The sequence below is a fragment of the Schistocerca piceifrons genome, chromosome 1 (assembly GCF_021461385.2).
Source record: "Schistocerca piceifrons isolate TAMUIC-IGC-003096 chromosome 1, iqSchPice1.1, whole genome shotgun sequence".
Taxonomy (NCBI): Eukaryota; Metazoa; Arthropoda; class Insecta; order Orthoptera; family Acrididae; genus Schistocerca; species Schistocerca piceifrons.
The window spans coordinates 836,837,344-836,861,924 of record NC_060138.1 but is presented as its reverse complement, the minus strand read 5'-3'; the positions used below and the strand labels follow the sequence as shown (position 1 = coordinate 836,861,924).

General features: G+C 38.8%; 1 long non-coding RNA gene across 1 annotated transcript in view; it reads right to left on the bottom strand.

The window, feature by feature from the left end:
• The window catches only part of LOC124714830, a 35,878-nt gene that overhangs the window by 9,860 nt on the left and 1,437 nt on the right, over nt 1-24,581 (bottom strand). Inside the window, exon 3 of the long non-coding RNA XR_007005643.1 lies at nt 4,711-5,123. This is a non-coding gene — a long non-coding RNA (uncharacterized LOC124714830). The remainder of the gene's footprint in view (nt 1-4,710; nt 5,124-24,581) is intronic.

Genomic DNA, 24,581 nt, shown 5'->3' with positions numbered 1-24,581 from the left:
ATGTTGATTCGCCATGGAGATGGTTCTTGTTATTTATATTATTAGAGCTGTACTTGCAAATGAAAATGTTGAAAAGTTATTTTTACCAAGGACAATAAGAATATATTCATTCATACAAATATTACAAGAAAACAATGAGAGAGAAAAGTTGTGGATTTGTTGAACTGAAGTCATAACATATACTTTCATGGTATTTGAGTTCAGAATAGCAAAGCCTAGAATTGGAGTCTGTTATGACATAGCACAGATCGTAATTGATAAATAGAACAGTACATGGATATGTTGCTTACATGAGATGTGTGAGATAGTAAAACAGATTTCCAAATATAGTTGGCTTTTATTAATTATCCTCTTGAAGTGTGGATCATTTCAACTTCTATTATGTATTAATTCCACCATTCCATTACTCCTCCATACGGTTATGATGCATGGAAGATCCCCAGAGAGTGGTAACATTTGACTCTTAAAAATTCTAACTGCAAGTCTTGTTGTTAAATGCTTCTGATTGTAGAGATGTTCAAACAACAACATTGTACTGGTACTCTTTAATTACATCAATACAAGTGTCCCAAACCATGGTTTACCATTCATAAAAAACAAATATGCCTGAAATACATGCCATAACGGGAATATCATGACAACATTTGTTGGCTTCAACAACTCACAAACAAACTGCCATCTTTTAGCCTAACCTACACGCCTCTGGATATGCTACAGAACAATGTAGAAGCAAGATAAATGTTGTCAGTTCTCTGTTATACATCTGTATTTGTGTGTACGGTGCCATGTGTGACAACATAATTATGCCAAGGGTCAGAGATGAAGTTCGGTATCCACTGGTTCAACACATCCTCTCATCTGTATTCAATAACTGAAAGATGCTATTGGCAATGTGACAAGTAACAATGTTCCAGTCTTAAGAGGGTTCTTACTCCATGTAGCTAATTTTGTTACTATAACAGTTATGATTGCTTTCATATAAGTATTAAGTAAGAACAGCAAACAAACTGAAGCTACTTAATATAACTGAAAGAGTAGCAGCTTTTTGTCCAAAGTACAAGGCGTACAAAAAGTCCGGGAACACTTTCAATTATTTATTGCACAAGAGCTAAACATTGTACAGATGTCATACATATTGCATATTGAAGAGAAACTCGAAGTATTTAACAAACATTCGATATGTGAACCATGAGTGACCCGGCAGACGTCAATACGGTAATCTAATTCTTGCCATACCCGTCCCAGCATGGTATCATCAACCGTGGCAGTCGCATCCCATATTCCCCCCCAGAGCTCTGCTACATCACGTGGTAGAGGCGGTACGTACACCAGATCTTTAATGTGTCCCCACAGAAAAAAGTCACACAGAGTGAGATGTGGTGATTGAGGAGGCCATTTCATGAAACAGCTTTCCCCTTCTGTAGCACGGCTGATCCATCGATGCGGCAGCTCCGTGTTCAGGTACTCATGAACTTCAGATGAAAATGGGGTGGAGCCCCATCCTACTGAAAGATGAACAGAGAGTCCAATTGCATTTGAGGCATAAGCCATTGCTGCAACATGTCCAAGCAGAAATATCCAGTGACTGAAATGATAATTAAATCAAGACCCTAAGCTGCCGACAGGCATTGATATACATCAACAGGGACTGTTGAAAATGTTTGCCCCGACCTGGACTCGAACCCTGTTGGCAGCTTAGGGTCGTGATTTAATTATCATTTCATTCTAGCGAGCTGCACGGTCACCGATGGTATTTATTCTTTGGGACGTGTCCAAAAGAACAGATACCATCTTCATATAGTTAAGGCTAAGCGGCCATTGACCACCTCCTGTGCGGATGCGCACGCATTGCCCGAACTCTTACGGGACTTGGACAGATTGTTAGCCACGAGTAATGAGTGTAATGGGCAGGGGCACTACAAATGTAGTGTTTGGACATTAAGTTGGGAATGTGGGTCTCACGGGGAGCGTGCAAGGGATAAGCCCTGCAGTCGCACATCATCTGTGCTTTCAGTGGCTCAGATGGATAAAGTGTCTGCCATGTACGCAGGAGATCCCAGGTTCAAGTCCCAGTCAGGGCACACATTTTCAACTGTCCCCGTTGATGTATTTCAATGCCAGTCGGCAGCTTAGGGTCTTGACTTAATTATCATTTCATTCTAGAGAGCTACACGGTCGCCGATGGTATCTGTTCTTTCAGACTTGTCCGAAAGAACAGATACCATCTTCATATATCCATTGTCAGTGCTCTCGGCAAGAAGAATGGCCCGTACAGTTTTCGACATGACAAGGCACAAAAAATATTTACCTATGGGCAATCACGCTCAAATTCGAGGCCTTCATGTGGATGCTTTGTACCCCAAATTTGACAATCATGCCTGTTCACTTTGCCATTAGAGTGAAAAGTGGCTTTGTTGGTAAAAACTTAAGTACTCAAAAATGCCATCCCCATCCTCATTCAATTGTTGCAACTGCAAACAAAACTCAAAACCCTTGTCTTTGTCGTCGACATTGAGCTTCTGCACTAGCTCCAATTTGAATGGTTTCATAGATAGCTTCTGTCGCAGGACTTTCCACACTGTCCTTGGAGCCATTTCAAGTTCACGGGACACACGATGCACCGATTTCCTTGGACTCCTTATGAATGTCTCTCGTATGCGCTCCACATTCACTTCACTCACACTGGGACATCCACTTCTCTTTGCCAGGCACAAGCAACCCGTCGTAACGAATCTGTTGTGCTTATTGTAAATGGCCTTCCTTGTTAGAACAGAACGTGATAAAAGAATGAATAGAATTTTAAGTTTAATCAGCTTAAAGTAGAAAGGGTATTAAAGAAAGGAGAGACAAAGAAAATAGAAGGTTAAAAAAATGACAGCAATAAAAATGCTACAGCTAACAGCACAAAATAAGTAGATATACAAGAGAAAGATATGGAAAAATATAATTACTGTCAAATATGTTGTGGAACATGCTACTTTTCAGTTTCAACTTGTGGCAGAAAATGACGGACAGCATACTGAACATGTCTTGCACCAGTCTCACAACTATTAGAAACCAATGCCATATCACTTTTTATGCAGTTTTTGGCTCTAGGACAAATAAAAATGTTACTTTGCCTTTTTATGCAGGTTTTGGCCTAAGGACAGAAAAATAGATTTTTCCCATCCAGTGTGGCGCAACCTTGCATTGGTGGGTGGGCTTGCCACAACTGTTGAGTGCTGAGCTTGTGCAGTTGTGCACAATGAAAAGTACGAATGGTGTAATGTGCAACTCAAACCATAGCCATGGCATTGTGATTCATCTGTCATTAGTAGCCAATACCATTTGCATTAATTTGCTTACCACACCATATAGTGGTAAAATTTGTGTTAAAAACTTTTTTTTTTCCCCCATGACACTTTGCCTACATCAATAATATGCTGTTCATATTTTGTGTCATTCTTCTTTCTACAGTATTCTGAAACTGGAACTTTAATTATGGACACCCTGTATAACTTTGTCTACTTTCCTTATGTCTGCAAGACTGCTGTGTAAATTAATGCAAGCTATTGCTATTCATTATTATTTTGCATTACCTACATATCTGGTTACTTTTGATTATCTGTAACCATTATTACTTAAAAATCTGTGTTTCTGTATCAGTGATAAATTTTGTTTATTCTGTATAAGACTTGCAACACGATACATCTAATATCATCGTAAAATGTGATCTGTGGCCAAAAATAAACTAAATTAAACTCTAATTGTACCCACAAAATAGCTATCATACAAAATTTTAAGTAGTTTCTTGAGCACTGCTCATCAATTTGGATTCTTTATCATATAGAGCAACATAACGAGAATAAGAAAAACAACATGTTTCATCATCAGTTTGTTTAGTAAGCATGGGCGCATCATGCTGATGCGTATCCAAATCCAGTGGCCAATGCTACACAAGAGAAATCGTACATCACAGTCAGATGTGTATTAAAATTCTGAGAACACCCTTAACAAGGAGAGCTAGGAAACATATTATTGCCTGCCACATAATCATATCTCACAAAATGAATGTGACAGTAAAGTCAAAGAGATTACTGACAGTCATGCTTCCTGTCTACCATTTTGAATGGGACATAGAAAAAGAGGGCAGATGATGGTAGATCACTTAAGTATCCTGCATTACATATCATAAGGTGCCTAGTGAAATTTGTAGATGGCAGACATAATACTAATTTTCTTTACAAATGTTATACAATGTATGTGAATAAACAAAAGCTCCTACATCATTTGACTGTACCATACAAAATCAATCATTAAGCTTATTCATGGGACGATTTTGGGAAATGTAATGGATTTACTAAGGATAGTGCATACAAAACTTCCACTGACCAATATTTGTTGGTTTAATCACAAATATATGCAGTGGTGGCTGTTGTGTAAGAGTGCATGAACACCATAACTTTTGACACATTTCCGATTTATTGGTTATTTCTCTTGGAATGCTGTTCAATATATGTAGCTGTGGAATCTGAAATACAGGACACTAAATCTATCATGCTATGCTGCATTGCTACTGATTACATGAAACTTGGCATCAGGGTAGCGAGCGCACTTTCAGTTGTGCACGTTTTAAGGAGCTTCTGCACATGCGCAACTGGCGTGATGTAATTGCCTTATGAATTTGATAAATAATGTGCAAGGTTCACAGCATGTACGACTAGTACTTACCATTCAATACTACCAGGTGGTAGCACACTGCAGCAGACTTTTATCCGTGTTCACTTGCCATAAATCCCACTAGATGGTAGCACACTCCTCACATATGCCAATTCACTCACTATACAGTAAAATTAGGTCGGACATCAAAATATGTTGTAGTTATACTGACAGTGAAACCTAATTTGTGGGATTCTGAATGATGCATAGTATATTAAGTTTTGGATTTTATCATACAGTAATGCATTTGAGGCCCTGAAAACATCATCATCAATTTTGAGACTGTAACATTTCTTCATGCTACTGATATCTGTTGATCTTATGGTGGGTCAGGTGTATCATTGACTCAGTATCAGGGGTGGGCATAAAATGTTAATTGGATCCTTCCATTGCCGACCAGACTCATCTCCTGATGTAAGTGAAACCTGTAAGAGAAATCATCAGTTTACTTGTATGTAAGTTCCCCTTTCATAATGAAATCATCGGTGGAGCCTATCTATCCAACAATTAATTGGAAAAATTACACTTTAGTTGGTGGTGGGCACGATATAGACAATCTGTGAAACTTTATTAAATGCCTTCGCTGAAAACTACCTAGAACAGATAGTTTGGAACCCCATTCATGATGGAAATATATTGGATCTAATGAGAACAAATACATCTGACCTCTTTGAGGATGTCCACATCGAAACGGGTATCAGTGACCATGACACGGTTGTGGCAACAATGATTACCAAAGTATGAAGTACAATTAAAACAAATAGAAAGATATATATGTTCAGTAAACTAGATTAAAAAAAATCAGTAGTGTCATATGTCAATGAGGAACTTCAATTTTCACCATACGGCAGGAGCATGCAGAGGAACTCTGGCTCAAGTTTAAAAGAATAATTGACTATGTACCTAGCAGAACCATTCATGGTATACAGTCACTCTAAAGAAACTTCTAATGTTGGGCTATAATCAGAGAGATGCTGAATGAAACGTGTTTGGCTGACAAGAGAGCAATTCATGATGCCTTCAATGACTACTGTAGCAGAATATTGTAGGGTGATCTTTCACAAAAACCAAACAAATTCTGGTTGCATGTAAAGGCTGTTAGTGGCACCAAAGTTGTGTCCAGTGCCTAGCGAATGAGACAAGAATTTAAATTGAGGATAGCAAAGCAAAAGCTGAAATACTTAACTCTGTTTTCAAATGTTCCTTTACAAAGGAAAAACTAGGAGAATTGCCCCAATTTAATCCTAACACCACTGAGAAAATGAATGAAATAAGTTTTGGTGTCAGTGGTGTTAAGAAACAGCTGAAATCATTACAATTAAACAAAGCTCCAGGCCCTGATGGAATCCCTGTGATATTCTATACTGACTTTGCAGCTGAGTTAGCCCTTCTTCTAACTATGATCTGTCGTAGATCCCTCAAACAAAAAACCGTGCCCAGTTCTTGGAAAAAGACACAGATCACACTCATCTACAGGAAGGGTAGTAGAAGTGATACAGGAAACTCCCATCCAATATCCTTGAAATCGATTTGTTGTAGAATCTTAGAACATATTATGAGCTCAAACATCGTGAGGTATGTTGAACAGAATAAACTCCTCAGTGCCAACCAGCATGGATTCTGAAAGCATCAATCATGTAAAACCCAACTTGCACATTTGTCACAGGATATACTGAAAGCTTTGGCTCAAGGCAACCAGGTAAATGCAGTATTTCCTGCTTTCCAAAAAGCATTGGACTCAGTCCCGCACCTACGCTTATTGTCAAAAGCACGATCATGTTGGGGTATAAAGTGAAATTTGTGGCTGCATTGAGGACTTTTTTGAGGGTGAGACACAGCATGTTCCCTTGGGTGGACAGTCATTGTCAGGTCTTTGTTTTGTTTTAGGACGAAAAAAACATCTAGGGTCATACGCACCCATGTCAAAACTGGAAAACATGAAGATAAAGCGAGGAGTTACAAACAACTACACATCAATCCCAATCAAAGGAAGAGAAGACAGCTAAAAACAGGGATACAGAGAAAGGCCTATAAAATATGCCATAGAGAAACGGAGGTCCAGAACTAAAAAATAAATGGCCTGCACCATATTGCTATGGATAAACAGGAAAACTCGATCGACAGCCTGCATGTTGTCCACTAAAATGGCCAATAACTCAGACGGCAAACCCAAGTGCGAACGTAAACAGTTAAAATGTGGGCATCCAACAGGAAATGGCGCAATGTGCACAAAGTGGTAGGGAATATGCCACTTAACAAATAGCAGTGGCTAAAAAGGCAGTGCCCAATATGCAACCTAGTTAAAATGACCTTGCAGCAGAAGGGCCAAAAGGAGGTCGTCCAAGCTGCTGAGAGAGGCTTAATAACTTGGAGCTTATTCCCATGAAGGGAGGACCAGTGGTGATGCCAAAGTGACACCACCACCTGACAGATGGCAACACGGAGTTCATTGGAGGGAATATAAGAAGTAGTTGGCTGATGTACGAGGACTGCAACCATGTCCGCAGCCTCTTTTCGTGTCAGACCAACATGACCAGGAACCCACATAAACATCACAGTGACCCCATCAAGAGTGATCAAGTGATAGCTTTCCTGGCCCTGTTGCACTAAGGGATGGGCAGTGTACAGTGCACAGAGGCATTGAAGGGCACTGAAAGTGTCAGAGCAGATGACACAGTTGAAAAGCCTTTGTTGCCAGATGTATTCCGTGGCCTTATTCAGGGCAAAGAGCTCTGCTGTAAATACTGAGCAGTGTGCTGGAAGCCGATACTGAAAAACGTCGCCACCAACAATGAATGCACACCCGACACCACAGTCAGCCCGAGAGCCATCAGTGTACACAAAGGTACTATCGCGAAGTTCCGTGCGAAGGTCATGAAACTTAAGTTGATAAAGTGAGGCTGGAGTTGTGTCCTTAGGAAGCAAATGAAGGTCAAGGTGAACATGGGCCGCCGTACTAAGTCAAGATGGTGAAGGGTTCACATGCACAGGGAAAGTGCAGGTAGCGTGAAGTCAAGCTGCCAGAGCAAGAGCCAAAAGCAAACTCCAGGAAGTAACAGAGAAAAGGGATGTGCCCCATACTGGCAATCAAAGGAGTCATCGAAGGAGGTGGAATAGGGTCGTCGGATGTAGAAGTAACTTCAGGTGTGTCCCAATGAAGTGTGTTGGGGCCCTTGCTGTTCATATTGTATATTAACGATTTGCAGACAATATTGATAGTAAAATCAGGCTTTTTGCGTTTCTACAATGGAAGTACTATCTGAGAGAAGCTGTACAAATATTCAGTCAGGTCTTGATAAGATTTCAATGTGGTGCAGAGATTGGCAACTTCTCTAAATGTTCAGAAATGTAAAACTGTGCACTTCACAAAACAAAAAAAATGTAGTATCCTATGATTATAATATCTATGAGTCAATGTTGTAATTGGCCAACTCGTACAAATATGTGGGTGTAACACTTTGTAGGGATATGAAATGGGATGATCACATAGGTTCAGTCATGGGTAAAGTAGGTGGTATACTGTGATTTATTGGTAGAATACTGGGGAAGTGCAATTAGTCTACAAAGCAGCTTGCTTACAAATCACTCGTGCAACCATTTTGAGAATATTGCTCAAGTGTGTCGGACCCATACCAGATAGTACTAACAGGGGATATTGGACGTATACAGAGAAGGGCAGCATGAATGGTCAGAGATTTGCATAATCCATGAGAGTGTGTCACAGATACTGAAGAAACAGAACTGGAAAATCTTGAAGATAGACGTAAACTATCCCGAGAAAGACTATTAACAAAGTTTCAAGAACAGGCTTTAAATAATTACTCTAGGAATGTACTACAGCCCCCTACGTATTGATCACAAAGGGATCATGCGGATAAGATTAGAATAATTACTGCACGCACAAAGGCAGGCATTCTAACAATCATTCTTCCAGCACTCCATAGGTGAAAGGAACAGGAGGAAACTCTAATAACTGGTACAATGGGACATACCCTCTGTCATGCACCTCACAGTGGTTTGCAGGGTGTAGATGTGGATTGTATATATGAACATTCACAAAAAGTTGTCTATTTATTTTTATTTATTTATTTCATGTTCTGTAGATCCTGGAAGCGAGTGAATTGCAAGGATATGGAACGTGTCAAATTGTACATAGTTCAAGCATAACTTGTATAAATACGTACAATAAAGATACAATGCAAATATAATCAATAGATAACAGCACAATCAATAAACAGAAAATTGTTTTTCACATATGTATATATATACGAAAGCGCTGGCAGGTTGATATACACACAAAATTCAAGCTTTCGCAACCAATGGTTGCTTCATCAGGAAAGAGGGAAGGAGAGGGAAAGACGAAAGGATGTGGGTTTTAAGGGAGAGGGTAAGGAGTCATTCCAATCCAGGGACTTACCTTAGGGGGAAAAAAGGACAGGTATACACACGCACACACATATCCATCCGCACATACACAGTCACAAGCACACAGTCACTAACAGAAAGTTTTTGTTTCACATGTTAGGGATGAAGATAAGTTCACTATTCCAAGGGAAATACAGAAATACCAATAAACAATTTTCATATGCCTATTCAAAACAAAATTAATTACACTATTTATACAACAACACTTGCAAGTTTAGTGATTATATACATTTTCTTTCACATATTCATCAATTGTGTGAAAAGGTACTCCTTGAGAGTTTGTTTGAATGCTGGCAATCTATTGTTAAGGCATTTGATGTGTGGTGGGAGAGCATTAAACAGCTTAATATTGGAGTAGTAAGCTCCTTTTTGAACCATAGTGAGACTTTTCAATTCAATGTGCAGACTGTTTTTGGTCCTTGTGTTATAGTCATGAAATTGGCTGTTATCTTTGTAGATAGAAGGGTTATTACAGACAAGGGTCAACAAAGAAAAGATATACTGTGAGGCAGTGGTAAGGATCCCAATCTTTCGAAACAAGCATCTACAAGAGTGTCTGTGATGGACACCACTCATTATTCTGATGGCATTTTTTTGTGCAGGGAAAATTTTCTTTGTGAAAGGTTGGTTCCCCCAGAATATAATAGCATATGACATTAATGAATGAAAATAGCTGAAGTAAGTAGCCTTAATGATATCTACATCAGCCACTGAAGCAATAACCCATAGTGCAAATATTGCTGAGCTAAGTGTTTTGTAAAGATGAAGAATGTGTGTCGACCAATTACATTTGCTGTCTATATAAGCACCCAGGAATTTTGTAACCTCAACTTTTTGTATTGCTTGAAATCTACACTTATTGTTAATTTCTTCCAGATTTCTTTGCGGAGTATGGAATCTGATATAATGGGTTTTATCTGTATTGAGTGAGAGACCATTTGAAGAAAACCAATTTACTATATCATTGAAAACTTCATTTGTAGTTTGTTCAAGATTGTTGTCTGTAAAATCATCAATTAGAATTGTAGTGTCATCTGCAAAAAGAGTAAATTTACTCTTGAGATCATTAATGAAGACAAGAAACAGCAGTGGACCCAAAACAGAGCCTTGTGGCACACCACAACTTTCTGTGCCCCACTCAGATCAGGCAGGTTCTCCAGATGTGCCATTCACCATTACAGTCTGCTTTCAGTCCTTTAGGTATGACTGGAGCCTTGAACCAATGGCACCACCCAAACCATAATATTCTGCTTTTTTCAAAAGAATTAGATGGTTTACACAATCAAAGGCTTTAGAGAGGTCACAAAAAAATACCTACTGGAGACATCTTTTTGTTCGTGGCTTCCAGAACTTGATTGGTGAAAGAGAATATTGCTTGTTCTGTACAAAGACCTGCACGAAAACCAAACTGACTTTTGTTTAGGATATTGTGGAAGCTGAGATGATTGACAATCAACCTGTGCATCAGTTTTTCAAGAATTTTTTAAAAGATAGTTAAAAGGGAGATTGGGCGATAATTTGTAACATTGTCTTTCTCACTTTTTTTAAAGAATGGTATCACTTCAGCTAGTTTTAGCCTGTCAGAGACAATGCCTTCTTGCAGTGAAGCATTGAATTTGTTGAGTAAGACTGGACTTATGTATTTATAGCACCATTTCAATATTTTACAAGAAATATTGCCCACAACTACAGACTTTTTATTTTTTAATGAGGTAATAATTCTTTCAATCTCTTTTACTGTAACATGAGATAAGGATGCCTGTGGGGGTCTATTACTGATAGCTTTCTGTAGAAGTTTGTAGGAGAGCCAATGACTCATCCACAGAACCTTTACAGCCTGTCTTCTCTGCTGCTGACAAAAAGTGCCTGTTGAAGACTGCTGCAACCATTTCAGGTTTCTTTACAACATTGGTACCTTGTTTAAGTTCTATGGGTGTCCTGTTCCCTGTTTTTTTTTTTTTTTTTTTTTTTTTTTTGCCAGTTTCCCGCTTTATTACATTCCAAATTGTTTTTATTTTGCTGTCAGACTTACTAATTTTAGACTTGATGCACATATTTTTTGACTTGCTTATTACCTCCTTTAGGATGCTGCAGTAAAGTTTGTAGTGCTGACCTTTTTTTTTATCATTACAAATTCTGAGGGAATTATATAGCACCCTCTTTGTTCTGCAGGATGTTTTTATCCCTGCAGTGATCCATGGCTTATCAGTGTTTACATGACTGTCTCTGATTACTGTTTTAGGAAAAGTGGCTTCAAAAATAGACATAAATTCATTTAGAAATGTATTATACTTCTTGTTCACATCTGCTTCATTAAAAAATGGACTCCAATCTCTCTCTTGCAGGCTGTTGTTGAAATATTTGATGATTTCATCATTTATTATCCTAAAAGATTTCCAAGAATTCTCAGAACTGTTGCACAGATTGATGTCAGTGAAAGTAAGCAACTGACCTCCATGATCAGAAAGGCAAAGAATTGGACGTACACTGATATTGGTGACTCTTGACTTATCTATAAATATATTGTCAATCAGACTTTGACAGTTCTCGGTAACTCTAGTTGGAAAATTTACTACTGTCATCAGATTATAAGAATCAACTAGATGTTCTAAATCTGCTTTAACATTGCTTTCATTCAGGAAATCTACATTGAAATCACCTGTAATTATTAGATCCTTAGATTTTGAGTACACTTGGAATAAGACAGAGTAACTGCCTCAGGAACACATTAGTGTTTTATATATATATATATAAATTAAAAAGTCATCATAATTATGAAAGCAGAATGTTTTAAAAGCACATTGTGGATGCAGAGATGTACAATTTTAAAATTGAAATATTCAATTAATGATTTGCAAGTGCACATTGGTATTTTGTAGTAATCTCTTGGCAAATAAAGAATTGTCTTCACGTGACAAACGCCACATAGAGGGCATTCCAAGACCCTGTCACATCAAGGTCTGTCGTATAGGTGAATTTAAACAGCGGCTTCAGTTATTGTGATCGCTTCTCAGTTTTGGTTATTGATAAGTTGATACCAGTGTCTGAGTTTAATTTGTGCAGGTATGTTCTTTCCAACAATTGGTTTATACTCAGGTGTATTTGTGGTTTTTTGTTTTTACTCACTGATCGCTATGTAAAAATTTTTAACTTCCAACACTGAAGATGATCACTATGTGATCGAAAATCGATTCTGGTATCAATAAAACATCAATATTACGGCCAACGCTGACCTTCCTTTTAATTTAACAACGCACTACTCCTAAAATTTGAGATTGTACTCTCCAAGGAATGTTCAGGCATAAATTAACACTCAGTACATACATAGTGAATTGACTACTGTAGTAAAATCAGCAGAGTTTGGGCTCCTGAATTTTAGTGTAGGTAGTTGTTCTTCCCATGTAACATGCACAAACTGAACAGGAAAGAAGACTGTTACATCATTATCTATGTACCATATATTGGCATGTAAGGTTCAAGGTTTGGTACTTGAATTAATCCAGTCATTGTCAAAACTCAAAGACACTAGCTGATAGGATTCAGATAGTGTGTGTGTGTTTCAGAGACATTGTATTGTGAATGTCATGAATTGCAATTACAGCAATTCAGAGGTGAGAATTTGTCAGTAAACTTGAATAAAGTCACGAGATAAAGTATATGGCATGAAGAAAAGCAAAAATGAATGAAAAAGCAGAATTGTGAAATGAAGACAGACCAAAATTAGCAGAGTGATGAGACACAGCAGGGGAGAGGCAGCAGAATCACAATAATTGCAGAAAAAGTGTAATAGAGAAATTAAAAAATAAGAAGTCAGCAGACATAAATGAGGTTCCAGTCTCCGTTCTGAAGGCAAGCATAGACAGCAAGCAAGCCTCATTAACTAATATAATAAATGAGCCCTTTACTTCAGTATATTTGTAGAGCACCTAAATCGCACATGAGTTATGCGCTTATTAAAGAAAGATAATGCGGAAGGCACTGAAACTACAGGCCACTTTCACTGATGTCTGCATTTCCACAAATGGTTGAATCAAACATGAAAGACAGACTAATCAGTCAGATTAATAAATACAACCTTTTCAACAAAATACAGGTTGGTTTCCAAAATGGAAGAAATACAATATTGGCCATTACAGAGTTCACAAAAATGGTACTTAAAGCTCTTGATGAGGATGACTGTGTTGCAGGCATATTCTTGACTTCGCCAAGACTTCTGACACAGTTACCCATGAAATATTACTAAACAGGCTAGAAACACTAGCTGTAACGGGAGTAACAAAAGAGTGGTTCCAATCTTATCTGGGAAACAGGTGCAAGAGGTAGAGTTTGTTCATGCATCTGCCAATGTAAAATTATTACTAAAACAATTTTCAGATAAGAAAAAAATGTGTCCCTTAGGGTAATGTATTTGATTGAATTCTGTTCTTAATATATACCAATTAGATGACCGCCTGCTTAGCTGGATGGTAAAGTGCTTGCCTCCTATGCAAGTGGGCCCGGGTTCGATTCCCAGCCAGGTTGGAGGTTTTCTCCACTCGTGGACTGAGTGTTGTGTTGTCCTCATCATCATTTCATCCTCATCACCAGCATGCAAGTTGCCCAATGTGGTGTCGACTGAAATAAGACTTGCACTCGGCGGCCAAACTTCCCCGGATGGGGGCCTCCCAGCCAAAAATCCCATACTCTCATTTCCATTTACCAATTAGATTAGATTCAGCATTTGTTCCATAGACCCAAAAATGAGATGACTCTCGTTGGTGTGGAAGAAGTCAGAAAGCATAACAAAAAAAAAAACATACAACATTTGACTATAGTACTCACTTCCCTGATCATTTGTCAGGAGACTGTCAAGATTGTGAAAACATTACAGCGAACTGGGAACTCTTAATATTTATAGAATTAATACACTGTCAGAACGAAATGTAGTTACGCATTTTTAAGAAATTTGTCATACACAAAATACCCAATTTTGCTATTGTTACCAAGTGCTGTCAAAACTTGAAACCTTACAGACATTTTTACTTAAGCTGGCCTAACAGTCTGTGTTAAGATATTCATCTATAGAGTAGAAGAAGTTCCCTGCCAAAAACTTTTTTAATGATTGCTGGCAATTTATTGAAAATGTGTGTTCCTGAATACTGGACCCCTTTATGGACTAAAGTAAGTGATTTTAGGTCTTTGTGTAGATTGTTCTTATTCCTAGTATTGAGGTATTCATTGGAAACAGAGACATGTTATTTGCAACAAATTTCATTAAGGAATAAATATACTGAGAAGCAGTGGCTAGAATGCCCAGTTTCTTGAACAGGTTTATACATGATGTTCTTGAATTTACACCACAAATGAGTCTTATTACAAGCTTTTCCACTCTAAAAACTGTTGCTGGGTTTGATGAGGTACCCCCGAATATGATTCCACATAACATAATAGGATGAACCTATGCAGGTTATTTTATATTTATGTCTCCTAAATCTAACATCATTCACATTGCAAATCCAGACTTGTTTAGGTGCTTCATCAATTTTATGGCATGGTCTTCCCAACTGTATTTATAATCGAATTGTAATCCCGTAAATTTAACACTGTCAACCTCTTCTATCTGCATGTCTTCATATGTTATACACACGCTGGAAGGAAAATCTTACAGGTTCTGAACTGCATATAGTGGGTCTTTTCAAAGTTTAATGACAATGGATTAGCTTTAAACCATTTATTAACATTATTGAAAAATTTGATTAACAGCCATTTCTAAATCTGTACTTGACTTGCTATTTATTGCAATGTTTGTATAACCTGCAAACAAAACAAACTTAGGATCTGGAAATGTAACACACAAGAGGTCATTAATGTGCACAAGAAAAAGCAATAGACCCAAGACAGAATATTGAGGAACACCATATACAATCCTGGAAATTGAAATAAGAACACCGTGAATTCATTGTCCCAGGAAGGGGAAACTTTATTGACATATTCCTGGGGTCAGATACATCACATGATCACACTGACAGAACCACAGGCACATATACACAGGCAACAGAGCATGCACAATGTCGGCACTAGTACAGTGTATATCCACCTTTCGCAGCAATGCAGGCTTCTATTCTCCCATGGAGATGATCGTAGAGATGCTGGATGTAGTCCTGTGGAACGGCTTGCCATGCCATTTCCACCTGGCGCCTCAGTTGGACCAGCGTTCGTGCTGGACGTGCAGACCGCGTGAGACGACGCTTCATCCAGTCCCAAACATGCTCAATGGGGGACAGATCCGGAGATCTTGCTGGCCAGGGTAGTTGACTTACACCTTCTAGAGCACGTTGGGTGGCACGGGATACATGCGGACGTGCATTGTCCTGTTGGAACAGCAAGTTCCCTTGCCGGTCTAGGAATGATAGAACGATGGGTTCGATGAAGGTTTGGATGTACCGTGCACTATTCAGTGTCCCCTCGACGATCACCAGTGGTGTACGGCCAGTGTAGGAGATCGCTCCCCACACCATGATGCCGGGTGTTGGCCCTGTGTGCCTCGGTCGTATGCAGTCCTGATTGGGGCGCTCACCTGCACGGCGCCAAACACGCATACGACCATCATTGGCACCAAGGCAGAAGCGACTCTCATCGCTGAAGACGACACGTCTCCATTCGTCCCTCCATTCACGCCTGTCGCGACACCACTGGAGGCGGGCTGCACGATGTTGGGGCGTGAGCGGAAGGCGGCCTAACGGTGTGCGGGACCGTAGCCCAGCTTCATGGAGACGGTTGCGAATGGTCCTCGCCGATACCCCAGGAGCGACAGTGTCCCTAATTTGCTGGGAAGTGGCGGTGCGGTCCCCTACGGCACTGCGTAGGATCCTATGGTCTTGGCGTGCATCCATGCGTCGCTGCGGTCCGGTCCCAGGTCGACGGGCACGTGCACCTTCCGCCGACCACTGGCGACAACATCGATGTACTGTGGAGACCTCACGCCCCACGTGTTGAGCAATTCGGCGGTACGTCCACCCAGCCTCCCGCATGCCCACTATACGCCCTCGCTCAAAGTCCGTCAACTGCACATACGGTTCACGTCCACGCTATCGCGGCATGCTACCAGTGTTAAAGACTGCGATGGAGCTCCGTATGCCACGGCAAACTGGGTGACACTGACGGCGGCGGTGCACAAATGCTGCGCAGCTAGCGCCATTCGACGGCCAACACCGCGGTTCCTGGTGTGTCCGCTGTGCCGTGCGTGTGATCATTGCTTGTACAGCCCTCTCGCAGTGTCCGGAGCAAGTATGGTGGGTCTGACACACCGGTGTCAATGTGTTCTTTTTTCCATTTCCAGGAGTGTATAATTAATATGCCTATGATGACAAGCAGATAGAAGAAGTGGACAGTGTTAAATTCTTGGGATTACAGCTTGATAATAAATTCAACTGGGAAAAGCACACCTCAGAACTGCTGAAGCGTCTTAACAAATCTCTATTTGCAATGCGAATTGTGTCAGACACAGGGGATATAAAAATGAAAAAGCTAGCATACTATCTTACTTTCATCCATAATGCCATATGGGATTATTTTTTGGGGTAATTCATCAAGCCAGGCTAAAGTTTTCCGGGCACAAAAACATACAGTAAGAGTTATATGTGGTGTGAACTCAAGAACATCCTGCAGAAGCCTGTTTAGGGAACTAGGGATACTAACTACTGCTTCCCAATATATTTATTCTTTAATGAAATTTGTCATTAAAAATATATCACTTTATAAAACCAACAGCTTAATTTATGGAATCACTACTAGAAATAAGAATAATCTTCACAAGGATTTAAAGTCACTTAGTCTTGTACAAAAAGGTGTGCATTATTCAGGAACACACATTTTCAATAACTTGCCAGCAGCCATAAAAAGCTTAACAACAGATGGAATTCAGTTTAAGAGAAGCCTAAAGGATTTATTGGTGGCCAACTCCTTCTACTTCATTGACGAATTTCTCTATATAACTTCTGCACAATTTCAGTGCAGTAATGTGCTCATTGTAAATAAGAGTGTGTGTGTGTGTGTGTGTGTGTGTGTGTGTGTGTGTGTGTGTGAGTACAATCTAAGTTCTGCACCATTTCAGTGCAATAATGTGTTCACTGTAAATAAGTATTATAGTAGTTATATTACATGTTTATTACCTTACTAATAAATAAATAAAAACTTTTTTATTTTAAATTCAGTGCATTAGTATTTGTAAAATGATTCTTTCATATAGTGTTCATTAAAAAATGACGATCATTCCACTTGAGACCTGTGGAATTTGTTTGAGTTGTAAATATTTGTCATGTATTGTTGTTTTTCTGACATGTTCTACATCCTGGAGGATCTCCTCACTACAGATCAATTGGAATGAAAGTAAATCTAATCTAATTCCTAGTCAGATGAAGATTGACCGCTTACTCCACAGGTACTTCACAACAACAGCCCTTGTTTCCTGTTAGTGAGGTAAGACTCAAACCATTTTGCAGTACTGCCAGTGACACAATAATATTCTAATTTACTTAAGAGAATGCTGTGATTCACAGAGTCAAAGGCTTTTGACAGATCACAGAAAATGCCAGTAATCTCTAATTTGATATCTAATGAATTCAGTACAATCTCACTGTATATGTAAATAGCCTTTTCAAATATTATTGAAAAATCCTGCAAAGGCAAAACTGGTTGATAGTTTGACAGTATGTCTTTATACCCCTTCTTGTAAAGAGGCTTAACTTCAAAATATTTTAGCCAGTCTGGGAATGTTCAACTGACAAGAAACTGATTACACAAATAACTTAAAATCGAACTCAACTCACATGAACACTCTTTGATTAACTTTGTTGATATGTTATCATAACCACTACAATACTTTGATTTTAAGAATTTTATGATAGATGCCACTTCTTTGGGAGAAGTGAGTGTCATTTTCAATTTACTGAAGTTATTTTTAGAGACTGGTTTTGGATATTCTGTTGCACTTTTTACTGAACCTGATAACCCCAAGCTGTCAGTAACAGACAGTACTAGTTTAAGAGGTTCGCAACACTATGTGCTTATTACCAATGTCTCATTTATTTTTAGAGTTGTCTGTTCCTCTTCCCTTCTGGCCCCACCCGTCTCTGTCTTGACTGTATCCCATGTAGTTTTTATTTTGTTGCCTGATGTAATTATATCTTTTTCTCATAATAAAGCTGTGTAGATTTCTGGATTACTTGCTTCAGCATTTTGCAATATTCTTTGTATTGCATTACAGTGCTAAAATCAAGTTCATGTCTTTGCTCAGTCTCCTAAAACTCTCAAATGTTGACTAATTTATTACCCTCCCGTACTCAGATTTAATAAATTTCATATCCTGACAAGTTCCAACGTGTAACATAAGACCATCCAGGCAGTATATGACATGGAGAAAAAGACTCTTACTCTTTGCTGATGACATCATCATAGTCACTGATTTAAAACATGAACTCCTACTTAGAGAAAATAAATGAAACCCTCGAGGATGTTTACAATTAAACAGTCTGCAATAAATTAACACTGAACATAAAGGAAACAAATGGTGTGTACTTCAGCATAAAGAGGGAATAGAAGTCTGTCACATTATGCATAGATGATAAATTTATAAACTGTTTTTAGAGATGCTTTTCATATGTACACGCAATTCTTAGCTATGGGATTATTTTCTGGGGATTGATGACACAAAACATTGGCTCAATTTTAAACCACACGAAGGGTTATTAGAATAAATACTAGGAGCAGTAGTCACGCTCATTGTAAAGAACTGTTTAAAAAAAAAAAAAAAAACTGGATAGCCTTACTGCACCAAGTGAGAGAAAATCAAGAAAAACATTAGGAAGTATCTCACTAATAGTTCCATACATAATCATGAACAAGAGCCAGTTTGGACTTAGCATTTACCAAGGAAAAACAAACAAAAACTCAAAACAGCATTATCTATCAGGAAATAAAACTGAGCACAAAACTGACACAGAGGTGAAAAAGATTACTAAAATACATCTGTTTAAAAAGGTAGCTGATACAGTCTTCATAAGTCAGTTACACTGCACAATTAAAGATGACTTAAAGGACTCAGGGCAGTGGTTAATAACGAAAGGGGATAGCTGCAACACCCTGTCACATTACAATACACAATCACAATCTAAACAATGTAGGAAAAGACAGACTGCCACTTACCATAAAGAAGACTCATCAGGCTGCAGACAGGCACAATTAAAAGATACTCCACAGCCTTCATCAGTAAAAGCAACAAAAACACACACACAAGCAAGCACACATCTCTCTCTCTCTCTCTCTCTCTCTCTCTCTCTCTCTCTCTCTCTCGCACACACACACACACACACACACACACACACACTTGATAGAAAATTATGTGAAACAAAATGATCAACAGGTCTAAAATTGTCTACATTATCCCTTTTTATAAAGTGCCTTTATTACTAGGGGTTAGGATAAGGTTAGTTACGTGTATGACGAATCAGGTAGTGGGTTTGGAGTCTGAAGGACATTGGGAAAGATAGTATTCAATAGTGATAAGACCATAGGCATGAGGGATGTTGGTATCTCGGGAGGTGGCGTGGAGTACGGATCCTGGAGGTAAAGGGGTGGGGATAGTGGAGAGTCGGTGAAGGAAGTGGTTGGTGTCTTTGACATGGGAGGCCTGTCTGCAACTTGATGTGTCTTCTTTACGATAAGTAGCAATCTGTCTCTTCGTACACTGTTGATATTCCCACCTGGAGTTTCCACTGTTTAATCACAATCCTATGATTTTACAAGGCAATCATGTGTCAACAAAGATAGGATGCCAATATCAATAGTGCACAACAGTAATTTCGTGTTACTCTCTTGAGCTCAATGTCTCGCTCATCTTGGGAGTATGTTGACTCAGTTTTTCAGGCGGACTGAGGGGAGGACATCAAGATGTGCATTGGAAATAGCTGCATGTTATGAAGCCCTGAGTCAGTTTTCCAGACAGATTGGACTTGATGCAAAGGGCATAGCAACATGTTTGGGGTCCAGGAGTCACCAATGGATATCCTTACTGTATGCAGTGATGAAGTGCAAAACTATTAAGACACTGACCTCATATTTGGGAGGATGTAGATTGGTCCATCCAGCTATTCTGATATATATTTTCCATGGTTCTCTTATATATTTCAGGCAAATGCCAAGATAGATTGTTCCTTCAACGCCATGGCCAACCACCTTTCCTGTCATTGTATAAGCATATTTATATATTGTGTGTGTATGTATATTTTGTGGTATTTATTTTCACCATATTATTATGACAAATCCTATATCATTGTGCAACGATCCTTGGATAAATAAACAAAGCAAATCAGCTAATATTGATGACTTCATTAAAATTTGCAATGTATTTCTCTTTGCTTTCGCATTAGAAAGATGCTACGGAAGTAATGAGAGCTTCACTGCAAATTTAAATGTAGGCAAAGCTTCACAGACAGACAAAAACCAAATGAAGCCAAAATTAGCATAAGAAGAGCCATGCATGAGGCATTCGATGAACTTGAAAGTAAAATTCTGTATACTGACTTTACAGAAAATCCTAAGAAGTTTTGATATTATTTTAAATCAGTAAATGGTCCAAACAGTCTGTGACCATAATCATAATGGCAATGAAGCAGAAAATGACATAGAAAAGGCCAAAATCCTAAATGTCCTTTCCTAAAACTGTTCCACAGAATAGGAACACACTGTGATTCTCCTTTAAATCATTGCATAAATGACAAACGACAGATATTGAAATAAGTAACTTCGGAACAGAAAATCAACTGAAGCCATTAACCGAAAAAGGCCACTGGATCTGAAGAGGTACCAACATAAACCATGCAAAAGAACTTGCACCTGTTCTAGCAACAGTGTACTGTAGGTCTCTGGAGAAACGAAGAGCTCCTCATGACTGGAAAAAAGCACATCATTCCCACTTACAAAAAGGGTCACTGAACAGACACACTAAACTATAGGCCTGTATCTCTGACGTTGGTCCACTGTAGAATTCTGAAACAGGTTTTATGCTCATGTATTATGAAATTCCTGGAGACTGAGTGTCTCTTCTGTAGGAATCAACATGAGTTCCGAAAGCAACGATTTGTAAAACCCAACTTGTTCTGTCCATCCACAACATCCAGAAAGGAGTAGATATAAACACCCAAGTTGCCATGTTTCTCAACTTCTAGAAGGCACACTGCTGCTTAGTGAACAAAATAAGTGCATACAGAATATCAGACCAATGGTATGACTGGACTGAAGAGTTTCTAGAGAACATAACATGGCATCTCATTCTCAACAAAGAGAAATTGTCAGGTGTAAAAAGTCACTTTTGGGCATAGCCCAAGTGAGTATTATAGAACCTTTACTTTTCACAATAAATATAGAAGACCTAGTAGACAATGTTTGAAGTTCCATGAGGCTTTTTGCACATGACACTGTTGTATACATAGCGGAGATGCCAAGTCACGATAGGCACAGCAAAAAGATTCATACTATAATAGCTTTCGACCATTAAGGCCTTTGTCAGCAGTAGACACACACGCACACATACTCACGCAAACGCATCTTGCACACACGTCTGCAGTCACTGCAGACTTCCCTCCTCTGGCATTGTTACATTCTATCCTGGATTTTCCATTGTTTGATTGTTGTGTACATAGAAGTCACATTGCTAGAAAATTGCAGCAAAATGCAGGAAGGCCTGCAGAGGATCCTTGATGTTTGCTGCAGAAGGTGGCAGTTGACCCTCAATGTAAACAAATGTAACATAGTGTGTATACATATACAGATATACCCATTACTGTATGACTATATGGTTACAGAATGATGACTGGAAGCGGTTACTTTGATAAAATACAGGTAGGGCAGATGCCAGAAAGATTCATTGGAATGATCCTCAGGAAATGTGATCCATCAACAAAGGAGATAGCTTACAAAACCCTTGTTCGACCAAAACTTGAACACTGCTCATCAGTCTGGGACCTGTAACAGGCTGGAATCCTAATCACAGATTGAGAGCAGAAATAGGAAAGATCCAAAGAAGAGCAGCGCATTTCATTACATGTCCATTTGGTAAAAAAAAAAAAAAAAGTCATGGAAATGCTCAGCCAACTCCAGTGACAGACACCAAAGAACAGTGTTCTGCAACATGGTGTGCTTTACTGTTAAAAAAGTCCGTAGACATACATTCCTAGAAGAGTAAATCAGTATACTGCTTCCTCCTAGTCACATCTCTCAAAAAGACAATGAAGATGAAATCAGAAATATTAGAGGCCACAAGGAGGCTCATCAGCAATCATTCTTACCACGAACCAGTCACGATTGGAACAGCTTGCAGAATGTAGCTGTAGCTATACATGTAACTATAAATGATGGAAGAAATACTAATAATAATCCAAACAATAAAAATTAGATGAGGCTGAAATCAAGACAAATAAACCAATGAACTTGAAGCAGAAATACACTGTATGCACTAAGGGAGATTAACTGTTAGTATCAATAAAAATTTTCCAAATGTGTGTGTGCATCATTTGTGATGAACTACCAATGTATCAGCTATTGTTACAAGCTGCTTTCATCAGTGTGACTGTTCCTTACTAAGCAGCATAAAGTCACATTGGCAGATTCCACCATGTTCGTTGATGACAACCAATAAAAATTAATACAGTGTATTCTCGACAGTAAGGATCTTACATCCCTTCCCCTTAATCCTATCACCCAGTCGCAATATAGTATGCCAGCAAGCCCAGCCATTTTCAGGTAATATGTAGCAACTTATTCTGAGCACAAATGTATTGAGGTATTTCAAACAAAATCATTTCCTCCATGCCAATGGACATAGGTTCCAGCAGCATCGATCACATGGAATCCAACTTTTACTTTCCTCGTATGACATCTTGAAAGTCATGGATCAAGACAGTCAGGTAGTGCAAGCATTTGACTCACTTGCCAGTACACGTGTTATTAATAGTACAATCACGTGATGTATCAGGTGAGATTTGTGACTGGATAGAGGATTCCTTAGTGGGGAGGACACTGCATGTTATCTTGAACAGAGTGTCATTGACAGACGTGAAAGTAACTTTAGGTGTGCCCCAGGAGCGTGTGTTGGGACCCTTCCTTTTCAAGTTGTATATTAATGAGTCTGCAGTCAATCTTAATAGTAACCTCAGACTTTTCACAGATTATGCAGTTAGTTATAATGAAATACTGTTTCAAAAATGCTGCACAAATATTATCAGATCTTGATAAGATTTCAAAGTAGAGCAAAGAATGGCAACTTGCTCTAAATGTTTAGAAATTTAAAGGTGTGCAGTTCAGAAAATGTAAAACTGTAGCATCCTATACTGCAATATCAATGAGTAGTAACAGAATTGGCCAACTCCTGCAAATATCAGGGTGTAACAATTTGAGGAAATGTGAAATGGAATGATCATATAGGCTCAGTCACAGGAAAAGCAGATGGCAGACTATGGTTCACTGCTAGAATACTAGGGAAACATCATCAGTCCACAAAGGAGATCACATACAATACACTTTTGCGACCCATCCTAGAATATTGCTCGCGTGTGGGATGCACACCAAATAGGACTAACAAGAAGGGGAAGCAGGAAGCAGAAATGGTCACAGGTTTGTTCAAACCATGGGAGAGACACACACGGATGCTAAAAGAAGTGAACTGGCAGACTCTGGAAGGTAGACACGAACTACCCTGCAAAAGCCTACTTGGAAAGTGTCTAGAACTAAGCTTAAGTGATGAGTCACAGAATTTACTACAACCCCCTACATGTCGCTCCCTTAAGGATCAAGCCTGCATAGAGGCGATTAAATCATCTGAATGGAAAGTGATAAAGCCCTAATAACTGGTATGATGGGAGGTACTCTCTGCCCTGAACTCCATGGTGGTTTGGAGAGTATGAATGTAAATGTAGGAAGCAGTAACCATCACACTCAAATTGTCATTCTGATGAAGGATGCATGCAAAAACAGCCAAAATATAGGTAGTTTTAACACATTTGACACAGTCATACACCCATAATTTTATTCAAATGGACCAAGCTACAGAACCTATGATTTTATTGACTGTTAGGATTCTGTACAATTGAATATGGACTGAATCAAAACGCCTGCAAACTTTTATTGATAATAAAATAAAAACAAGTAGTTGGTGTGTAGTATGGTTTATGACACAAGTTCTTTTCAAACGATTATTCTGTACATCCTGAGTGTTAGAAGTGAGTGTGTAAAAAAAAAAAAAAAAAAAAAAAAAAAAAAAAAAAAAAAAAAAAAAAAGAAAAGAAAAAGTTTCATAGATAAAGTGGTATGGTCAGAAAGCTCTTACATCTTGTTTTATTGTTCATACATGAATTCTCTCAAAGGTTTATATTCCAACAAACAAGCATGCTAGGGGCTAAGACCAATAAGACATTTTAAACAAACAT